The sequence below is a fragment of the Muntiacus reevesi genome, chromosome 6 (genome assembly GCF_963930625.1).
Source record: "Muntiacus reevesi chromosome 6, mMunRee1.1, whole genome shotgun sequence".
NCBI lineage: Eukaryota > Metazoa > Chordata > Mammalia > Artiodactyla > Cervidae > Muntiacus > Muntiacus reevesi.
This window is the reverse complement of record NC_089254.1, coordinates 83,068,190-83,088,016: the sequence shown is the minus strand read 5'-3', so window position 1 is coordinate 83,088,016 and position 19,827 is coordinate 83,068,190. Positions and strand designations below refer to the sequence as shown.

General features: G+C 37.8%; 1 long non-coding RNA gene across 1 annotated transcript in view; it reads left to right on the top strand.

Annotated features, from left to right (window-relative positions):
- The window catches only part of LOC136171112 (uncharacterized), a 1,397,893-nt gene extending 1,393,869 nt beyond the window's left edge, over positions 1–4,024 (top strand). Inside the window, exon 3 of the long non-coding RNA XR_010663749.1 lies at positions 3,978–4,024. This is a non-coding gene — a long non-coding RNA (uncharacterized lncRNA). The remainder of the gene's footprint in view (positions 1–3,977) is intronic.
- The last annotated feature ends 15,803 nt before the right edge of the window (positions 4,025–19,827 follow it).

Genomic DNA, 19,827 nt, shown 5'->3' with positions numbered 1-19,827 from the left:
ATGCTGTTTGAACCCCTACTTCTAGGTGATTTAAAGTTTTTGAGCTATAGTTAGTTGTTTATGTAGCTCTATTCCACTTGAATTGTAAATTCCTTGGGGGTGGTCATTCTCCACTGTACCTCACAGAGTGAACTTCTCGACAGTATTTAATAATTTAAAAAAAAGAAAGTTTTTTGGCTAAACCATGTGGTATGTGGGATTTTAGTTCCCCATTAGTTCCCCACCTGGGAATCAAACCGTGCCTCATGCAGGAAGCACAGAATCTTAACCACTGGACTACTAGGGAAGTCCAGTTTTAATAATGTTTTTAAAATATGTTCAATGGTATGCATCAGAGTTGGCAGAACAAAGCCTACAGCAATTCCTTTTGTAAAGAAAAGTATCCTCAATTTATCTTTTAGGAGAAACTGAATCTCCATATGTCACGTTTGCTTAGTGGTATGTTTGCCAGCAAAGGTTTCAGCAATTCTTGGAATGAAATAGTTATATAAATGTATAACCTGAGTAAACTCTTTTGAGTTTGCTTTGTAAGTGATAGACAGTCAATCAATAATGGTGTCCTTGGGAAAAGATATGGTTGTGTTCTCAAAGAAAATCCTTGAATAGGGATTAATTAGAGTAAACGTGGAGATCGAGTTTACTTAAGTAAACTTTAGAGGTACTGAGAGAAAAACAAAATGAACCTAGTAAATTTTTCTCTCCAGTTTGGTAGGAAAAAAAATGCCTGCCATCCACCTAATAGCAGTAGGGTTGAAACAAACAAACAATGCTTTGGTAAGAAAACGTCAAACATGGGAAGAAGCCTTTTGAACTGTTAAGAGGCAGACAGGGATGATATGAATTAAATCAATCTCTTCATAGGGTAAGTCTTCTTTAAGACATGAGATGAACACTCACTAGTTCATTTTTTTCATTGTTTGGTTGCTTTTGCAATCTAGTTAAAATTATTCTTTGTACAAATGTCCTCTGATACTTAATCTAGCCACCTTTCATTCAGCCCAAGACTGAGGTACAGAGTCAGTAGGTAACTTACCAAAAAAATCTGAAAAGTGCAACTGTTAATTAGGGCCCAAGGTTTCCCTGGTGGCTTAGTGGTAAAGAATCCACCTGCAACACACGAGACATGAGTTTGACTCTTGGGTCAGGAAGCAAGAGAATCAGAAAGGACTGAGTGACTGAATAACAAGGCTCTAAAGGAGAGTGCATCCTTTGTTGCCCCTGAATGTCTCCTTGATGGAAGTACAAAATTTGCTGAGTTCTCCAATCAGTCTTTGATCGATTTACCAGTTTTGAATTACTGTTGAACAAATTGGCTTGGAATTGAATCTTTTTAGCCTCAAGGAGAAACTAAAAGAAGGACCTGCATGCTGTTATTTGTTGTACCAAGATCAGTACACACATTTAGCATGCAATTGATATTTGTTGAATGAATGTATATTTTTACTTTTATGACAATATTTATTTTTATACAAGTTTACTGTATTAACAGTTTATCTCACTGTGTTATTGAAAGTTCTACTTTAAATTATTTAAAATAGAGAAATTTTAGCATATGAGGATTACTAAAGATTGGAAGATATTTGCTTAAACATACTTTGATTTAGCTGAGTACATTTGAAAACATGTTTATAGGCTCATGACTAGTTTTTCAGTGAAGTCTAAGTTAGGGGTATCTGTTAATAAGAATTCAGAAAACAAAAATGAAATGTTTAGAGAGAGAATTGGCATTTTGTCATATTTAGATTTTTAAACTGATGATAGGTGTGTTCTCAGATTTTCTGTAACCCGAGGACTCAGGTTAACTCCCTGACACATCTGTCCACATCCATAGACACTGGCTTCCACCTCTTTCAGGAGGCTCTCCTCCATGTTGCACATACGAGGCTGGCTCGTGTCTCTGTGACAGAACTAAACCTCCCTATGTTGTGAATAATTGGAGAAGGGAAACTGTGTCAAATTGAGGCAAGTTTCTTGTACTTCCTTTTCTTGGCACAGGTTTAAATCATGGCACAACTATTTTCAATCCCTGTCTATCATTTTTCTCATTTTACAAGGATACAGCTTCCTTCAGCTTCCATCTAGTATATGATTACCTCATAAACACATGATGCTGCTACGTATTTACAAACACATTTCTAATCTTCATAATATCCTGCAAGTTTGGTACTAGTGTGTTTTTTTTATGGGATTCCCAGGTGGCTCAGTCATAAAGAATCTGCCTACCAATGGAAGAGATGTGGGTTTGATTCCTGGATTGGGAAGATCCCCTTGCAGAGGAAATGGCAACCTACTTCAGTACTCTTGCTGGAAAATCTCATTGACAGAGGAGCGTGGCAGGCTACACAGTCCGTGGAGTTGCAAAGAGTCGGACATGACTGAAACAACCAATCATGTGTGCATGAGCAGGTCCTATATTATAGATGAGAAAATGAGGCTTAAAGAAGCTTACAAGCAAATGGCAACTGTAGAACTGGGATCTTTGTTTTACTCCAAAACCATGTTGTTTCCAGTATTCCCTGCAAGCATGCTACATCCTAAATGAAGAGTTGACCACTGTCTTGATAGCACACCCTCTTCCACTCTTGGCTTCCAAACCATCCTGCTTGTCCCTTTAGATTAACCACTATGAGAAGAAGATTCTTTCCTATGTGGGTCTTAAGTTCACTCACGCTTGACTCTTAAACTTGTTCTCTTTAATTAAAAAAAAAAAAAAGGTGATGATTCAGCCACCTCCAAGAGACATATATTCTGGAATAGAATCAACTTTGGGTTTCAAATTCTCAGGAGCAGTTCCATCTTCTATGGGAATATTAGGTTTATAGGCCACATAAACTTATAATTTTGAACCCAAGAATCAGGAAGCGTGTAGTTCCTAGCAATACTGGGCAGGAGCTTGCCTTTCTCCCTCCCCTTCTTCCCACGACAGAGGGAGCCCTATAAGAGCACATGAGGAGAATGGTGCTCTCTAGAAGGACTGGCTTCCAAAAGGAAAAAGGGTGGAGTCAAGTCAAGCATGGGTTGTTCCTCCAGACTTCTATTCATATAAACCATTGAATCCGCATTAGGGGTACAGTGAGTTAAGGCACAAAGAGAGACAATTGTTACTCTAATTGAGTTTCCTCTTCTCATGAGAAGAGAAGAAACTTTCTTACAATAAGGAGGCTGACATAAGAGCTACAGGGCAACCATCTGTAATCTCACATTCAAGCTTTGCTTCTGAGGCCACTGCCTGCTCTCCTCCTAGCTCACTCCCTTTGATAACTTGACTTCATAGTAGGATTCTCATAGCATCCATCTTACTTCTATCAGTGCTTTCCTTACACTTTATTGCATTATATTGTAATTGCTCCTTAACTGATTGTCTCCTCAACCTTTTTAATGACTGGGACTGCAGCTTATTTATTTTTTAAAAACTTAATGTCTTGTGTGTCAAAATAAAATGCTTGGTGTCTAGAGTATGTTTAATTACTGTCCTTTGAATAGATGAATTTATTAATAAGTGAAAACATGAAGCCTTTGACTGTGTGGATCACAAAAGACTGTGGAAAATTCTCAGAGATGGGAATATCAGACCATTTTACCTGCTTCCTGAGAAATCTGTATGCAGGTCAAGAAGCAACAGTTAGAACTGGACATGGAACGACAGACAGACTGGCTCCAAATCGGGAAAGGAATACATCAAGGCTGTATATTGTCATCCTGCTTATTTAACTTATATGCAGAGTACATCATGTGAAATGCTGGACTGGATGAATCACAATCTGGAATCAAGATTGCTGAGAGAAATATCAATAACCTCAGATATGCAGATGACACCACCCTTGTGGCAGAAAGTGAAGAAGAACTAAAATGCCTCTTGATGAAAGTGAAAGAGGCGAGTGAAAAAGTTGGCTTAAAGCTCAACATTCAGAAAACTAAGATCATGGCGTCTAGTCCCATTGCTTCATGGCAAATAGATGGGGAAACAATGGAAAAAGTGACAGACTTTATTTTTGGGGGCTCCAAAATCACTGCAGATGGTGACTGCAGCCATGAAATTAAAAGACACCTGCTCCTTGGAAGAAGAGCTGTGAGCAACCTAGACAGCATATTAAGGAGCAGAGACATTGCTTTTCCAACAAAGGTCCGTCTAGTCAAGGCTGTTGTTTTTCCAGTAGTCATGTATGGATGTGAGAATTGGATCATAAAGCAAGCTGAGCAAGGAAGAATTGATGCTTTTGAACTGTGGTATTGGAGAAGACTCTTGAGAGTCCCTTGGATTGCAAGGAGATCCAACCGGTCCATCCCAAAGGAAATCAGTCCTGAGTATTCATTGGAAGGACTGATGCTGAAGCTGAAACTCCAATACTTTGGCCACCTGATACAAAAAATTGACTCATTTGAAAAGACCCTGATGTTGGGAAAGATTGAAGGCAGGAGGAGAAGGGAACGATAGAGGATGAGATGGTTGGATGGCATCACTGACTCAATGGACATGAGTTCGAGCAAGCTCTGGGAGTTGGTGATGGACAGGGAAGCCTGGCGTGCTGCAGTTCATGGGGTTGCAAAGAGTCAGACATGACTGAGTGACTGAATTGACCTGAATAGATGAATTTATTAATAAATGAAAACATGAATCCTTTCTCTTGCTACAAGTGTACTGTATCCATTTGGGGACTGAGAAAGTAGTATTACAAAGTTTAATGGGTCTGTCTGTTTTCTATAATTCTGCTAGACACTTTAGTCTTTATCTTCACCTTTTCACAAACTGATGTGAGAGGATAAATACATTAGCATTTTAAACGTCTTGGGACTTCTCAGATAGAGCTCTAGCTTAAGTTTTACTGTTCACTAAAAATGAATCTGCTAAACCTGAGTTAGAGAGGAAAGCAGTCAAGAATGATTTTAACCCTGAGGAAGTATTAACCAAGTCAAAGATCATAACTATGGTGTATCTCAGAGTCTAAGAAGTCTGAGCCAAATAGTCACTCACCTTTCACTTTCAGGCATTGAGGCATGATGGAAAGAATACCAAAGAGGTGTGAAACCTTAATGGTTCTATAGGGAGATTGTTGAGAAGAACTGCAATTTCTATATTCAAAATGTCTCCCATGAGACCACTTTGTTTTTGCCATTCCAAATGTATCTGTAAACCTTAAAGACTTTGAGGCACGTTCTTGTGTTAGTCTAAGCTAGTTGTCACTGCGTGCACGAATGCTCAGTCATTCAGTCGTGTCCGACTCTTTGTGACCCCACGGACTACAGCCCACCAGGCTCCACTGTCCATGGTATATGTCAGGCAAGAATACTGAAGTGGATTGCCATTTCCTACTCCAGGGGATCTTCCCCACCCAAGGAGCAAACCCAGGTCTGCTGTGTCTCCAGCATTGGCAGGCAGATTCTTTATCACCAAGCCACCTGGGAAGCCTCCCGCATGCGCCTGACAGTCTTCACTACCTTTTTATAATTCTAGTCCAGTTGTCATCAACCCTAATTCTGCCTTATGTTTGCTCCGCTACTGACAATCTCCTCTCCTCTGTCTGGAGGTGCAGTGGGAGATGGAGGAGGTAGGGGCTACTGAAAGTTTCAGTCCTTTAGTCAGATGCTTGGTTCTACTGGCAACCAACCCCCATCCTAAACACTTTCCAAGAGTCACCTCCTTAACATGAGAAAATACACTTTTATGCTCTCATCACTAAGAAATCCCATATATCCTAGGAGCTCCATGCCAGAAACAGGGATGAAGATCAGATATGCATTTTTTTCACCTGGTCAGAAACCAAACTCTGCACACCAAAGAAAACAAAGCTGAAAGATGAGTTTATTACAAGGGTTTCAATCTAGAAACTCAAGACTTGAGTTTTGAGTTGCTCACAGACCAAGCGTTTTTTATGTGGTAAATTGGAAGCTATTTATCTTTTTCAACTGGTTGATTGCCTGTGGTCTTCTTCCTTATTTGGATTGGGGTAACTGAATTAGAGAGACAAGGAAGTCCAGACATGCTGTGAACAGACTTGATGTTTGGGGATTGATGATGTCCTCTTCTGGTTTCTAAAGTGAGCTTTAAATTCCCTCAACTGATGTTAAGTAATGTTAAGTTTCATCTTCTTTAATGCACTTGCGTTGGCCAACTCCATTCTGTCTTCGACATAAGTGACTCCATTTTAGTTTAGTTCTACACTGTAAATCATAATATCACAGCCTACTGTTATATTTAGGGAATTAATTGGAGAGGAAGAGATTAGAAACCACTAAAGATTCTGTTGCAAGAGTCTGTTGCAAGAAAAAAAATTGTTAAGGGCTTGAAGCAGAATAGATATGAAGATAGATATGAAGACATAGTGAATACAAGAAACACCTTAGAAGCAGAATGTTTGGTTTAAGTGATCAATTATTGAATTGAAAATGGAAGTGAAAGTGTTAGTTGCTCAGTCATGTCTGACCCTGTGCGACTCCATGGACTGTAGCCCGTCAGGTTCCTCTGTCCATGGGATTTTCCCAGGCAAAAATACTGCAGTGGGTTACCATTTCCTTCTCCAGGGGATCTTCCCAACCCAGGGATCAAACCTGGGTCTCCTGCACTGCAGGCAGATTCTTTATCATCTGAACCACCAGGGAATTGAATATAGTTGGGTGGGAAAAGATGACGCTGATGCTTTAAATTTGAGACGGCTGAAAGGTAAAGATGGCACCGATCAAGAAGGATTGATGATGGAGTAGTGAAGCAGGCTTGAAGAGAGATGGTAAACTTCGTTGGAACTTGTTTAAGATATGGTACCTATGAAACATGCAAAGGAGATATACAGGAAGCAGTGGGGATTGGGGAGTGGAACTCAAGAGACTGGTGGGTGAAGCCTGAGTTATAAATTTAAGAATCATCAGAAATAGATGGAAATAAGAAAACAGGGACTGCAAGTAAGAAAGAGAGCTAAGGACAGATTCCTGAGAAATATAATGGAGGCTTGAAGGCAGGACAGAATTGGGAATAAAGAGGAAATCATCTCTGTTTTGATCTCTTTCTGAACAAGGGCACAAATATCAAGTATTCCTGTCGTCCTGACGACAGCTTTTGCATTTTCATTAGAAACTGGAAAAACATGAATTTTTCATACCATGCTACAAAAAATAGAAATTTTATTCTTGACCTCTACTGTTTTCACATCTACGTGTAGAACCTGCATATCAAAGTGCTCAGTTTTAGAGTCTGTAGTGCAGTGGCTAAGGGCACTTGTTCCTAGTCAGAACTCTGCTTTCAAATCCCAGTTTTGCTGCTTATCTACCTGGATGCCAGGGAAAGTTATTCAGTTTATGGCATGGAATTTTTTGCAACTTCAAAATGAAGATATAGAATGGTGCATGAAACACTAGGCATTATATCTGGTTCTTTGTAAGCATTAAATGTAATTCTTAATGTTATTTCTACTGTAGGGAAACATAACATTCAGAATAAACCTTTAATTCTTTCTCCTTCTTAAATAGAATGTCAATGGAGTTAAGTAAGTTTTGAATCTGGTTTCTATCATTTAGAGAATGATGGCCAATGCAGTGTGAATTTCAGTTCATTTAATTACATTTAAAAATCATTCTGTCCATGAGCAGACATTTCTACAAAATTTAACATTTCTACAAAAATATTAAAGAAAATGTTTTGTCTAAAATTTCTCTCTAAAAGTTCATAGTGTATTGTAGAAAAAGGACACATTAGACTTAAGTTGAAATATATTATCATATAATGAACACTTCAATATAGTCATTTTTTAAAACTAGACATTTTCAAAAAAGTGGTTTGACTATTATGTTTCTATAGATGAATTCTTTTCTGAGAACCAGAGTCACCACATTAACTATATGTGTTTTATTATCTTCAGAGTAAATCTTCATCTTTGAGAATGACTAAGTGACCATAATTGCTAGTTCATTGCAGTTCATTAAGGAAACATCAGCCTTCATTTCACAAAGGAAACACAGCAAAACATGAGCAGAATTTGTCTCTATAACCAGCTTTCACACAGACTTCCAACAATATATTCTTATTTTGTCAACACACAGTAGGTTAGTTTTGTTTGTTTTGTTTTTACAGTTTTATAGGTTGGGAAGACCATTCTCTTTAATAACCAGAGCTGTCCTTCTAAACTGGATGACAGGTTAGTTTTTTTTTCTGACATTATCATTTTATTACATATTCTCCTAGACTTTTTTTTAATTGAAGGAAGATTACTTTACAACGCTGTGTTGGTCTCTGCCATACAGCAATGCAAATCAGGCATAATTCCACATCTATTACCTCCCTCTTGAGCCTCCCTTCCCAGTCCCCAACCCCCTCCTTTACATTATCACAGAGCACTGGCTGGGATCCCTGTTTTATATAGCAACTTTTCACCAGCTATCTATTTCACACATGGTGGTGTATATATGTTGAGACGAACTTAGAGCCTGTTATATAGAGTGAGGTAAGTCAGAAAGAGAAAAAACAAAGAGAGTATATAAATGACATATATGGATAATGGTTTTGTCTTTTTAAAAAGATATTATCAGCTCATGCAGCAAAAGCAAGAAATTTCATAAGTTATTTAACATGTTAATTCTCTTTAGTATGCTTATATTCTAGTGAGTTTTAAAAATAATAATTTTTGGTTGAATTTTAAAAATTATAGTTGACTGACAAGTGAAATCTCAGTACACACTTTGACTGATGGAGAATAAAAAGATTTGAAATTCATTTTGAAATAATTTTTCTTTGAAATTTTTATTCAAACCCATCTTCAAGCATTTTTCTTAGGATATATAACAAACTATAAATATGACCCACTCTAAGACCCCCAATTCCAAACATAAGTTCACTAAAATTTTTACTTGTTTTATTTCTATTAAATCTAGGACTTAATTTTAAGGCTTGCCAAAATAACACCAGTCTTACTTCTGGGTGAATGCAGGCAAAAAGATTAATTCTGAAAGTTGAAATTTTTACTGTGACTTAGTATAAGAAACTCTTTTTATCGTTGATGCCTTCACATAGATCTAATGTGTCACATATTCAAACTATTTGCACTGAGGAAAATGTCTACTTGGTCCAACAGCTTCATTTCAAGATTGCTGACACACCAGTTGGCATTTAAGGGAGATACCCAGAGTCAGCTTGCTTCTTCTGTCTTGGTTCTTGGGTAAAATCCTTCATTCTGATGTAGCTGAAATTCAGTGTACATCTTTAGGCTTACTGGTTGAGGGACCAGCAACGCACCTAAGACTTCTGGCTCTTGGGTCAAAGATCGTCAGTGTTTTGGCAGAGAGGACACTCAGCTCATTACTAACTCCCCAAATGTTTATCTATGGGTGAGCATCCACAGAGGCTCCAGCTTACGTGTGTCTTTAACTCAGTCTCTCTTCACTCATGCTGGTCACTTCTCTAGGCCACTGACAGAGCATCAGGGCAGAGGCCTGAATGCCTTTCATGGTTTGTAGGAAATTGGAAGCTGAATCTCTATTACCATACCAAGCTGAGGTAACGGCTCTTTTCTATCAAGGGCACGTATCACCTCATAACTGGAGCTTTAGCTGTTTAATAAAAAGTGTTGTGAGAACAAAATAAATGAGAATGTCAGGAAGTAGGGTGGGGAACATATATATGAAGGCACTTGTGGAGGAGAGACCCAGAAGGGAGATTTACCCTTTTCTAACTTTCCGTTCCCCTAAGCTTATATATATTAACAATACTTACGTGATTTGTTGAGTTCCTTCAAGTAATGCCTGGTACTTGCATTATTTTATGCTCCTTGACCATCCTATGAACACAGAGTGTTATTATCTTGTTAGCAGATGAGAAATTTGAGGCTTAGGAGGTTTAAGTCACTTGCCATGGTGAAACAGCCAGTAAGTGATGGAGCCACACTGGCTCCACCCACTCACTGGAAAGGTCAACTCTGAACTGTTCCGCTGAGATGCTGGCAATGTAGGTCACGTGATGGGAAGGGCACTCCTGATGCTCTGCAAATGGCAGCCCTTCCACTCTGCTCTCTTGCCCTGGGCGAAGGAAAGGGTAAACTGAAACTTAAGTTTCCTTTTGTTCTCTGCTGCACGACCTTGGACTGTAAGCAGTCTCTGTTATTGATGCTCTAAGGCCTTTGAAGGAAAGGCAGCCCTGGGGAAGGGAAGATCATTTCACCCTTTTGTTGCTTCTGTTTAGTACAAGTCTGAGTTTTATAGGGCAGTGCCAGATTGATTTATATTCTTTCCTGCAATATGAAAAAGGAAGCAAATTTTTATTTAAAAAGGAAAGATTCTTACAGTCTGTAGGAAATGAATGGGATTTGAAAAAAGGTTAAATTTTTTCTCTTTTGACATTTTCTGTTATGCTGACATTTTCTGCAGTGTTTGGTTGGGAGCAAGACCTTTTCTGTTTTGCTTTCTTTGTGTTTGTCTTAAATCAAGCTCTTTTGTTTAAAATTATTTCTATTTTTCTTTTTTTGCTTTGTGGGAGCTTGCCTCTCTAAGAAAATACTAAATTGCTTTTATTTGGTTCAAGTTTAAATTATAGTTGTTGAAAAGATTTATGCTATTTTTCTTTGTTTAAAAAATTTACACTGGAAATATATGTATCCCAGAAAAGAAAAAAATAGGTTTCCCTGGTTTAAAGGATGTTAAATATTTAGATTCTGAAAAACAATTATATGAACACTAAAGTCATGTTTATGCAACACATGTGATTTTGTTGATTTTGATAGGTGCATGTGGTGTGTGCTCTGTTGTTCAGTTGTGCCTGACTCTGTGACTCCACTGACTGTAACTCACTAGTTTCCTCTGTCCATGAGATTTTCCAGGCAAGAAAACTGGAGTGGGTTGCCATTTCCTCCTCCAGGGGATCCTCCCGTCTCAGGGATCAAACCAGCATCTCCTGAGTTTCCTGCATTGGCATGCAGATTCCTTACCACTGAGTCACATGGGAAGCTTAATTTTGATAGGTAAGATGGATAGTTTAGGCCAAAGTTCTCCTTTGGTACAAAGAAACATTGACATAACATATCACCAAGGTGTACAAGCGAAGGTGTCTCAACTGAGATTGCCAGACTAGCATGCCCCATTTCAGAGGATTCTTTCATTAGTAAGTTAATCTCATGAGGACTAATAAAGTGTGGGTAACTGCTTGATTACACAATTTTTCTTGTTTAAGAGCCAGAGAATTTTAAGAATTAAAGGGTCTACTAGCTCTTTTTTGTCTTCCCAATATAAATCAATCTCCCCTTTTAGTTAGATTTTTTTCTAACTTTTAAAAGTTAGAAAACTTTTAAAGCTTTTAAAAGTTCTGTCATTTAAAAATGATATTCTGCATATTACATTTGAGAAAATTTTCTGTGTGGTTGTCGCCTTGCATAAAGCCGTTGGCACTTGCTTTGGTTTCCTGGTCCTGCCATAATAAAGTACTACAAGCAGAGTGGCTTCAAACAACAAAAATTTACTCTGTCGCAGTTGAAAGTGAAAGTGAAGTCGCTCAGTCCTGTCCGACTCTTTGCGACCCCATGGACTGTAACCTACCACGCTCCTCTGTTCATGTAATCTAGAATTCCACAGTCGAAGTGTCCACTTGGCTGGTTTCTTCTAGAGGCTCTGAGAAACTGTCTTTTTCAAACTCCTCTCTTTGCTTCTGGTGCATGAGCATACTAAGTTACTTTAGTCATGTCTGACCCTGTGTGACCCAATGGACTGTAGCTTGCCAGGCTCCTCTGTCCATGGGATTCTCCAGGCAAGAATACTGGAGTGGGTTGCCATGCCCTTCTCCAGGGATCTTCCCAACCCAGGGATTAACCCGGATCTCCTGCTTGCAGGAAGATTCTTCACCATCTGAGCCACTATCCTTGGTGTTTCATGCCTTGTAGACACATTGTTCCCATCTCTGCCTCTGTTTTCATACAACTTTCTTCTCTGTCTATATTTTTGTCCAAATTTTCCTCTCATGAGGAGGAAATTCGACTAAAACTCATTCTAATTCCATATTTCCTCCTTTTAACATGATCGTATCTGCAAAGATACTGTTTTCAAATAAAGTCACATTCACAGATACTGGGATTTGGGACATCAACATACCATTCTGAGGGGGGCACAATTGCACAATTCACCCTACACTGGCACCACTATGACACATTGGAAGTGTTGCACTAGGGAAAAGTCCAAGCTTGAGTGGACAGTCAATCAGATGCCATTTGTGTATTATTTCCCTTTTGGCAAATCTTAAAAGACTGGTCAGAATATTTTATTCAGCTGGAATATTGACTTGAAAGGATTCAGCGGCAGATCAGTGTATGAAAACCTCATGCATCATAGATGGCTTGTCTTATTGATATTTGCAGTGATATAATTTAAAAATTTGTATTTTTGGTGGTCTAGTTTGTAGCCATAGAGAAAATGAGCCGGGATATATGAATGGAGAACACACTCTAACATGAAGTAAGAACATAAAAGCACCAGATTTATAAATTTATGATCCTAAAAGACATTTCCAGATAGTAGTTTTTTCTGCTATGTTAGCAACTGTACTGATGAAATAAGAAAATGTATCCATAATTAGAGCTTAAATTACCTCTGCAAAAGAAATGGGGTTTCTTAAAGTTCCATGAAAAAAAATCCAGATTTTAGCAACCAGTGAAGTAAACTCTAATCTGAAATGAAAATTAGGGAAATTTTTCTTCGATTTAATCTAACTAATATGGTACAAGCAAATATTTCTTGTTACCAGTGATCATATTTCTGGGCATGAAGTAACACGGTACATTCCATTACTCCTTCATGCACCAATCATTTCAAACCTAATGCATGCCAACTCATAGATCACTGCACTCATATAAAGGGGCTCACCGTCGACTGACTTAGCTCAGTTCAGTGACAGCTTTCAAATGCTAAGCCTTTCTTTTTCTTTTTTTGTAAAGAGAGACCTATACCTACAAATATTAACTCAACTTTCAACAGTAGTTCCAGTTTACTTTAAAATTTCCTCACACAGATAGTCAGGATGTGTGAATCTGTATCTTTGTACTCACTTGACTTCATTAAAAAAAAATCCTTAGCCATCACTTTTAGCAGAGTGTTAACAGTGAAGGCTTTCACTATTCGTACAGGGTAATTCTGAAACTCAGGACAATTATCACTGATGTAATATGGCATTTCTATTTAAGCAACAGAGCTTGTTTCCTATAAATTAGTGTTCCTTCATTGACAGTTTACGGTGAATGATGTCGGATTCATGATCTCCAAAGAAGAAGATTTGGGACTAGGGACCAGGCTTGATCACTCAAGAGCTTTTGTGTAGCAGAGCTTTATTAAAGTATAAAGAGGGACAGAGAAAGCTTCTGACATGGACATCAGAAGGGGGACAGAGAGTGCCTCCCTCGCTAGTCTTAGCAAGGGAACTATATACTTTTTCAATTGGTTATTACAGTAAATCAAAAGAATGTCTCAAGCCTGTAAAGGTCTTAGCAGATCCACTCCCACAATATACATTTTAAGATAATGGGATTAGAACTAACAATAGAAAGATCTTACCAGACCCACTCCCACAATATATATTTTAAGATGACAGAATTAGTCAGAAGTTTCCTAAGAAGGAGAAACGAGTCTTTGAGCGGGGTATTGAGGAGGAGAAGGGGACGACAGAGGATGAGATGGTTGGATGGCATCACCGACTCAATGGACATGAATTTGAGTAAACTCTGGGAGTTGGTGATGGACAGGGAGGCCTGGCGTGCTGCAGTCCACGGGGTCGCAAAGAGTCAGACACGATTGAGTGACTGAACTGAACTGAACTGAACCGAGCAGGATATATTGTTGTTATATAATCATTGGTACAGAATTTAAGGAAAAACATATCCTTGAGTAAGATGTGCCATTTTGTTGTGTAATCATTAGCTCTGGGCTTAAAGGAAAAAAATGTTTTATGTGACTAAGATGAAGGAATGTAGAAAAAAAAGTTTGTTCTTTTCTCCTTCTCAAGTGCCTCAGACCCCTCTCTCCTCCTTGGGGACCCTGGACTTCTTATCAACCTGCCTAAGAATTAACTCTCTCACTCATGTAAAAACATATAGCAGTGCACATCAAAAAGTACTAAGTTAAAACTTGATTACCCAAGGAATATTTCACAAAAAGGTTTTTCTCCAGTTCATTGCTTTAAGAAATGTCCTGATTTTTCAGCCAAAGATGCCTCCACAAATTTCATAAGTTGCTTAGGGTATAGGTACACTTATAGACTTCCAAGTGCAAAAAAATATTACTTTAAAAGCAAGTTTTATGTTTATTTATTCATGACCTAGTTTTCTATAGGTGGTGTAAGGAATTATATTTAAAAAATTAAAAATAATATTCTTTTTCTAAGAAAAGTCACCATGCAGCCATTGTAGAAAAATTTAAATATATGTATAAACAAAATAAAGAAAGCAAAATCTGCTCTAATAAACCTGTGATGAATGTCCTTTTGGTGAAATACTTTTCTTCATTTTGAGTTATTTCTTCAGAATAAATTCTCAGTATGTATAAAGTCTCAAGTATATTATACATGTTTAAAACTATTTATTGATACTTGACTAAAAGTGAAAGTTGCCCAGTCATGTCCGACTCTTTGCAACCCAGGCAGAATTCGCCAGGCCAGAATACTGAAGTGGGTAGCCTTTCCCTTCTACAGGGGATCTTCCCAACCCAGGGACTGAACCCAGGTCTCCTGCACTGCAGGTGGATTACTTACCAACTGAGCTATTAGGGAAGCCCCGACACATGACTATCATGAATGAATATAATGCAGTTTTTCTTTAACAAGCAGCCTAAATTGTTAGGATAAGGAATAAAGCCAAAGCATGAAAAAGATCACAAGGGTAACTTATTCCTAAAAATATTAGCCAGGAAAAAATAAAATAAGCAAACTCAACCCTCTAAGTCCTGTTAACTTTTCTTACTATGATTATCTTCAAACACCATAAGGGCTAAGATTTTTGTTAGTTTTGTTCACTACTTACTTCTTGTTCCCAAAACAATATCACCATACGTTAACACTAAAAAATAGTTTGTTGAATGAGTTAATCAGGAAAATATAATAAAACTATGATTTGTATGCAGTTTATAGCCTTCTGGGCAGTATAAGCTCAAATAATCAAAAAGTATTTATTCAGTAGCTTTTGTATTTGAATGCCACAGATATTTGCCTCTGATTTACATGTAAAGAAACTAGGAGTCATAAGTACTAGTCTCTGGTTTTTCTTGCTTTGATAGTCCAGCAAAATTAAGAACAGAACGGACGCACACAAATGAGAAATGAGCCACGTGCCATGATATTTATTAGCTAAAGATCTCTAAACTTGAGATCTATAATTTGAATATGACTTACAAGGAAATGGTTCTTGAAATAAGCTTAAAGACACTTTATCAAGGGTCTTTACATGTAATATTACAAATGGGCCTGATTGTTGTGCATTCCAAGTTATTTTGCCAGTTGAATGGCTTTCTCATTTAGTTTCTCCATCTAGCAAGCTTCTGTGTTTATTCAAATTTTCTGATTAGGTTGGATTAAGACAATTTTTAATAATATTTTCCCTGTGCTCAGCTTCAAATGAATGTTAATTACTTGGAAAATGCCTTTACAGAATTCGTTGAACCAAAAGGCAGCCCTATAGCAGACAACCTCTGCTAAGGTTCCCAGAGTCTCATTTTGTGCATATTCAAGCCAATAATCCACCTGCTGACCTCTGGTAACTTCCATTTAAAAGCCAATTCCTTTAGCAACTTGGAACTTTAATCTCTTGCTTCCTTAATGCCTGTTACTCCTCCTTGAGTCCAAAATAGAAAAGTAACCTCTAAGCAGAGATCTAGGGCTTTCATGATGCTCAGCTTGTATGGTTTTTTTTTTTTTTTTTTTTTTTTTTTTTTGGGAGAATCTTAGTGTTGTGCTGTCTGTTGTTTAATTCCTGATAATGGTTATTTTACATATTTTTTACAGTTTAATAGTTGTTTATAGCATCAGAGGCAATGATATTTGCACCAGTTTGTTCTGTCAAGTCCAGAAGCAGAAGCCCTATTTAATTTTTACTCTGCTGTCTTCTTTATATCCTTCGACTTTTATTTGAGTGAATAAAATTGTTTTATTATTCTTTTGTGTGATTTGAAATTTGTTTCTATTTAAACTAATGGTCATTTTAAAAAAACAAATATTTTTGGCCAATATTTGAACCTGTATTTTTTTAACAACATCAATAATTAAAATGTATATATAAAATTGCTCCCTCTAAGAATGTTGTCATGAATACATACTAGATAAGAAGCATTGGCATTTTCATAATTTAGTGTTATATTTATGCCTAGAAAACCTAAAAGGAATGAACTGAAACTTATTACATCTAATAATATTAATTCAATCATTTGGTTAGAAAACCAAGAATCTTCCTGTGCACTAAACTTCTAAGACTTCTATTGGCTCCTGACAAAGGAGCAACAGTGGCCATGGGTATAGTCCTTGGTTCCCCTCAACTTTGGCTAGTTCAGTTCAGTTCAGTTCAGTTGCTCAGTCATGTCCGACTCTTTGGCTTAGGCAGTAGCAATAATTGAAGTTCTCCAAAGACTTTCGCTTTTACTTTCAAAGGGAGTTAAAACCCTACCAGGATGAAGAGCCCAAGGTTAGGGCTGTAATATATATCAAATATAGGAACAAAAGGAAAGTCATGCTGCTGTGCCTAATAATATCAGGCTGTTACCTCTAAGGGTTATGGACTTTGTATTTTGTTTTTTTAAGGAAAATAGTTTCTTCAATATTATATTGACTCTATATTTCACCCCTCTCCTTTGGAGGTGTATGTGTGCATGTTTAAAGAATTATTTCTTATTGATTATCTTGGAAAATGAGAAAGATTATCTTCTTTCTAAACACTGGTAGAGAAATCTTGGAAGATACTAAGCCTTGGAGAGTTACCTCATTTAATCCTCAAAACTGACCTTTGAGGAAGACACTACTATTTTCTCCTTTTTACAGATAGGAAAATAGAGTTTGACAAGTAACTTGGACATATTCACTTATCTAGTAAATGAAGTATCCAGTGTTCAAGTCCAGGTACCTGATTTTAAATCCTGTGTTCTTATACACTCTGAATAAGTCAAATAGGTTGAGTTCATCAATATGTAGAATAAATAAAACACAGCCTATAGCACAGCCCCAGGGAAAGACACGCTAATTCCAGAAGTTACCTAGCACACTGGGATTTTATATCCATAAAGTAAGTGATGGGAGTGTTTTCTAGAGGCAAGGAGAGTCGGACATTCTCCCTTCTGTCTTCTGAAACAATAGGAAACTCCCTCTTTCCAGTTAAAAATTAAGTTAAGGCCATCTTTGAGCATTCCATCCTAGACATGCAAAGCCTAGAAAATAAGTACCTGTTGTAGTGGGACTAAGACCATCTAACAGTTTTTGTCTAGACAGCTCGAGGGAGGATATCTCTTAAGGGCTGTTTTCAAAGTACATAGTGTTTTATGAAACAAATGAAGAACTGTTGCATATTAAAATGTTTGTGACAGGTGCATTTAAAGCCTTCTCTAACCTTATGCCCCTCAGTGTTTACATGATAACTCCCTTGAAGAAATACTTAGTCTGGAGGCTATTCTGGAAATCAGAGGTCCCTGATACACTTGGTAACTATAGTTACAGTTGTCTCTTCTTTTCCTGGAATGTAAAATAACATATCATCATCTCAGAAGTCATTTTGAAAGCCCTAATGAGATAAACATTTTTCCAGGCTATATTCCTACTGTTGAGTGCTAGTCATAATTTCCTTCTCCTAATGAAAAAAGTGATGTCTAGCTGTAAAGCAGAGGCAAGATGTGAATGCTAACATCTTACAACTCTGAGAAGAAACCAATTTAAAAAATTATTCCATAGGAAAATGTCTTTCTCTCTCCATTAAAATAAAATAACTAATTTAATTCAAGATTATTCAAAAAGCTGCTTCCAGCTAATGATCATATTGTGTGTTAATTGACTAATCCCTACAGACTTGGCAAAACATTAGCTGATTTTTTTAAAAACGTTTACCAAAAATCGAAACGATCCTCCCAACTGAGAGAAGCACTTGGTAATGAAAGAGATGGGAAATTAATCTCATGGTGACTCACACCCTCACTACCCTCATGTCTCTCGTGGGAAGGGACTCTGCTCTACTGGAGCAGAAGAGGGTAACACATCCTCTTGTCTCTCTAGTTACTTGTGAGAAAGTGTTTATGAGGAGATTAGAATTTTACTCCTTTAATTATACTAACAAGCATTGCTTTAATACCAGAGATACACCCCGCTAAACATCCTTTAAAATAGATTTGTCAATCTTTCCTACCATGGCCAGTGTATACTTTTTTCTCCCAAAGAAAGAGAGGACTTGATATTCTGAGAACAACTCTTCACGTTCTTTTGTACACTCATTGCTGGGGACCATGGAAGCTGATTTGTGGGGTTCTCGATGCCATCCTCTCCTTTCATTCTGGTGTGAACACAATGAATTCCAAGAAAACACAGTGACCAGGACACAGGAAAGAGTTTGAGTGCACATTTGACTTCTTGAGCAAGATTTTCTCATTCTGTTCTTATTCATCCCCGTTCAGAATTGACTTCTTAATGAATTCTGAGCATCCCATTGCTTTAGAGGTGCCCCCAGCACCAATTCTGAAGCTCGAATACTTTGGCCACTTGACATGAAGAGTTGATTTATTGGAGAAGATCCTGATGCTGGGAAAGATTGAAGGCCAAATGAGAAGGGGGCGGCAGAGGATGATGGTTAGATGGCATCACCGACTCAATGGACATGAATTGAGCAAATTCCAAGAGATAGTGGAGGACAAAGGAGCCTGGCATGCTACAGTCCATTGTGTTGCAAAGAGTCAGACATGACCTAGCAACTGAGTAACAACTCCTAGCAACTCCATACACTACAGGGACTGCTTGATTTTAGCAACATCTTTGAAAAAAATAAATTTTTGATGATTTGGCCAATCATTCCTTCCAGTTTCTTGCCCTGCTTAGAAAATATTCTTTGCCATCTTTGGTTTGACTATATTTAAGTACATTTGTTTGGTTTTATTTCATTGCTAGAGGAATTGGTAGGGAAGATGCAAGAAAGTGGAACTAACTTCGGAAAAATTCGTTGGTTTTCAGTTATTCCTCTGGCAACCAGTCCCTATCCTTATGTGCTATCCCAAAGTCACATCCTTGACATAAATACAGTAATGATAGAGGGCTTATTACGAATAACAAGACACCTACTTTAGCTTTGTGGCTCTAAAGTGTTTCCAGAAACTGAGGACAAGAGACCAAATGTTATAACAAAAGATGCTTCCATTGCTCTTGCCACTCATTGAGGAAATTCCAAAGGTTTGGGGAGCTGTGAAAAGAAACCACGGGTGAAGTTCAAATATATCTGAGAAATAAATTTTGGTCATCTGAATGTGAAAAAACAAACTCTGCATACTTAGTGAAACAAAGCTGGAAGATGAGTTTATGGCAAGGGTTTCGACCTACAAGCAGGTCGAGCAAAGCTATGGGAGCAGTGAGTTCCCGGCTGTTTACAGACCGAAGGGTTTCTATGGGTTAAATGAGGGAATTATTTGTCTTTTTCACCTGACCGGTCGCCTGATGGTCTTTCTTTTTGAATCAGGCCAGCCGACTAAGGGGAACAAAGAAGAGGAACAAGGAAGTACAGAGGCGGTGTGAGCAGACTTGGCATTTGTAGATTGTCTGGCTGTCCTCTGCTGATTTTTGAGAAGAGCTGTCGATTTCCTGCAGTTTATGTCAGGTAAGGTTAAGTTTTGCTTTTCTTTAATGCACCTGTGTCGCCAGCTCCTTTTTTTTCT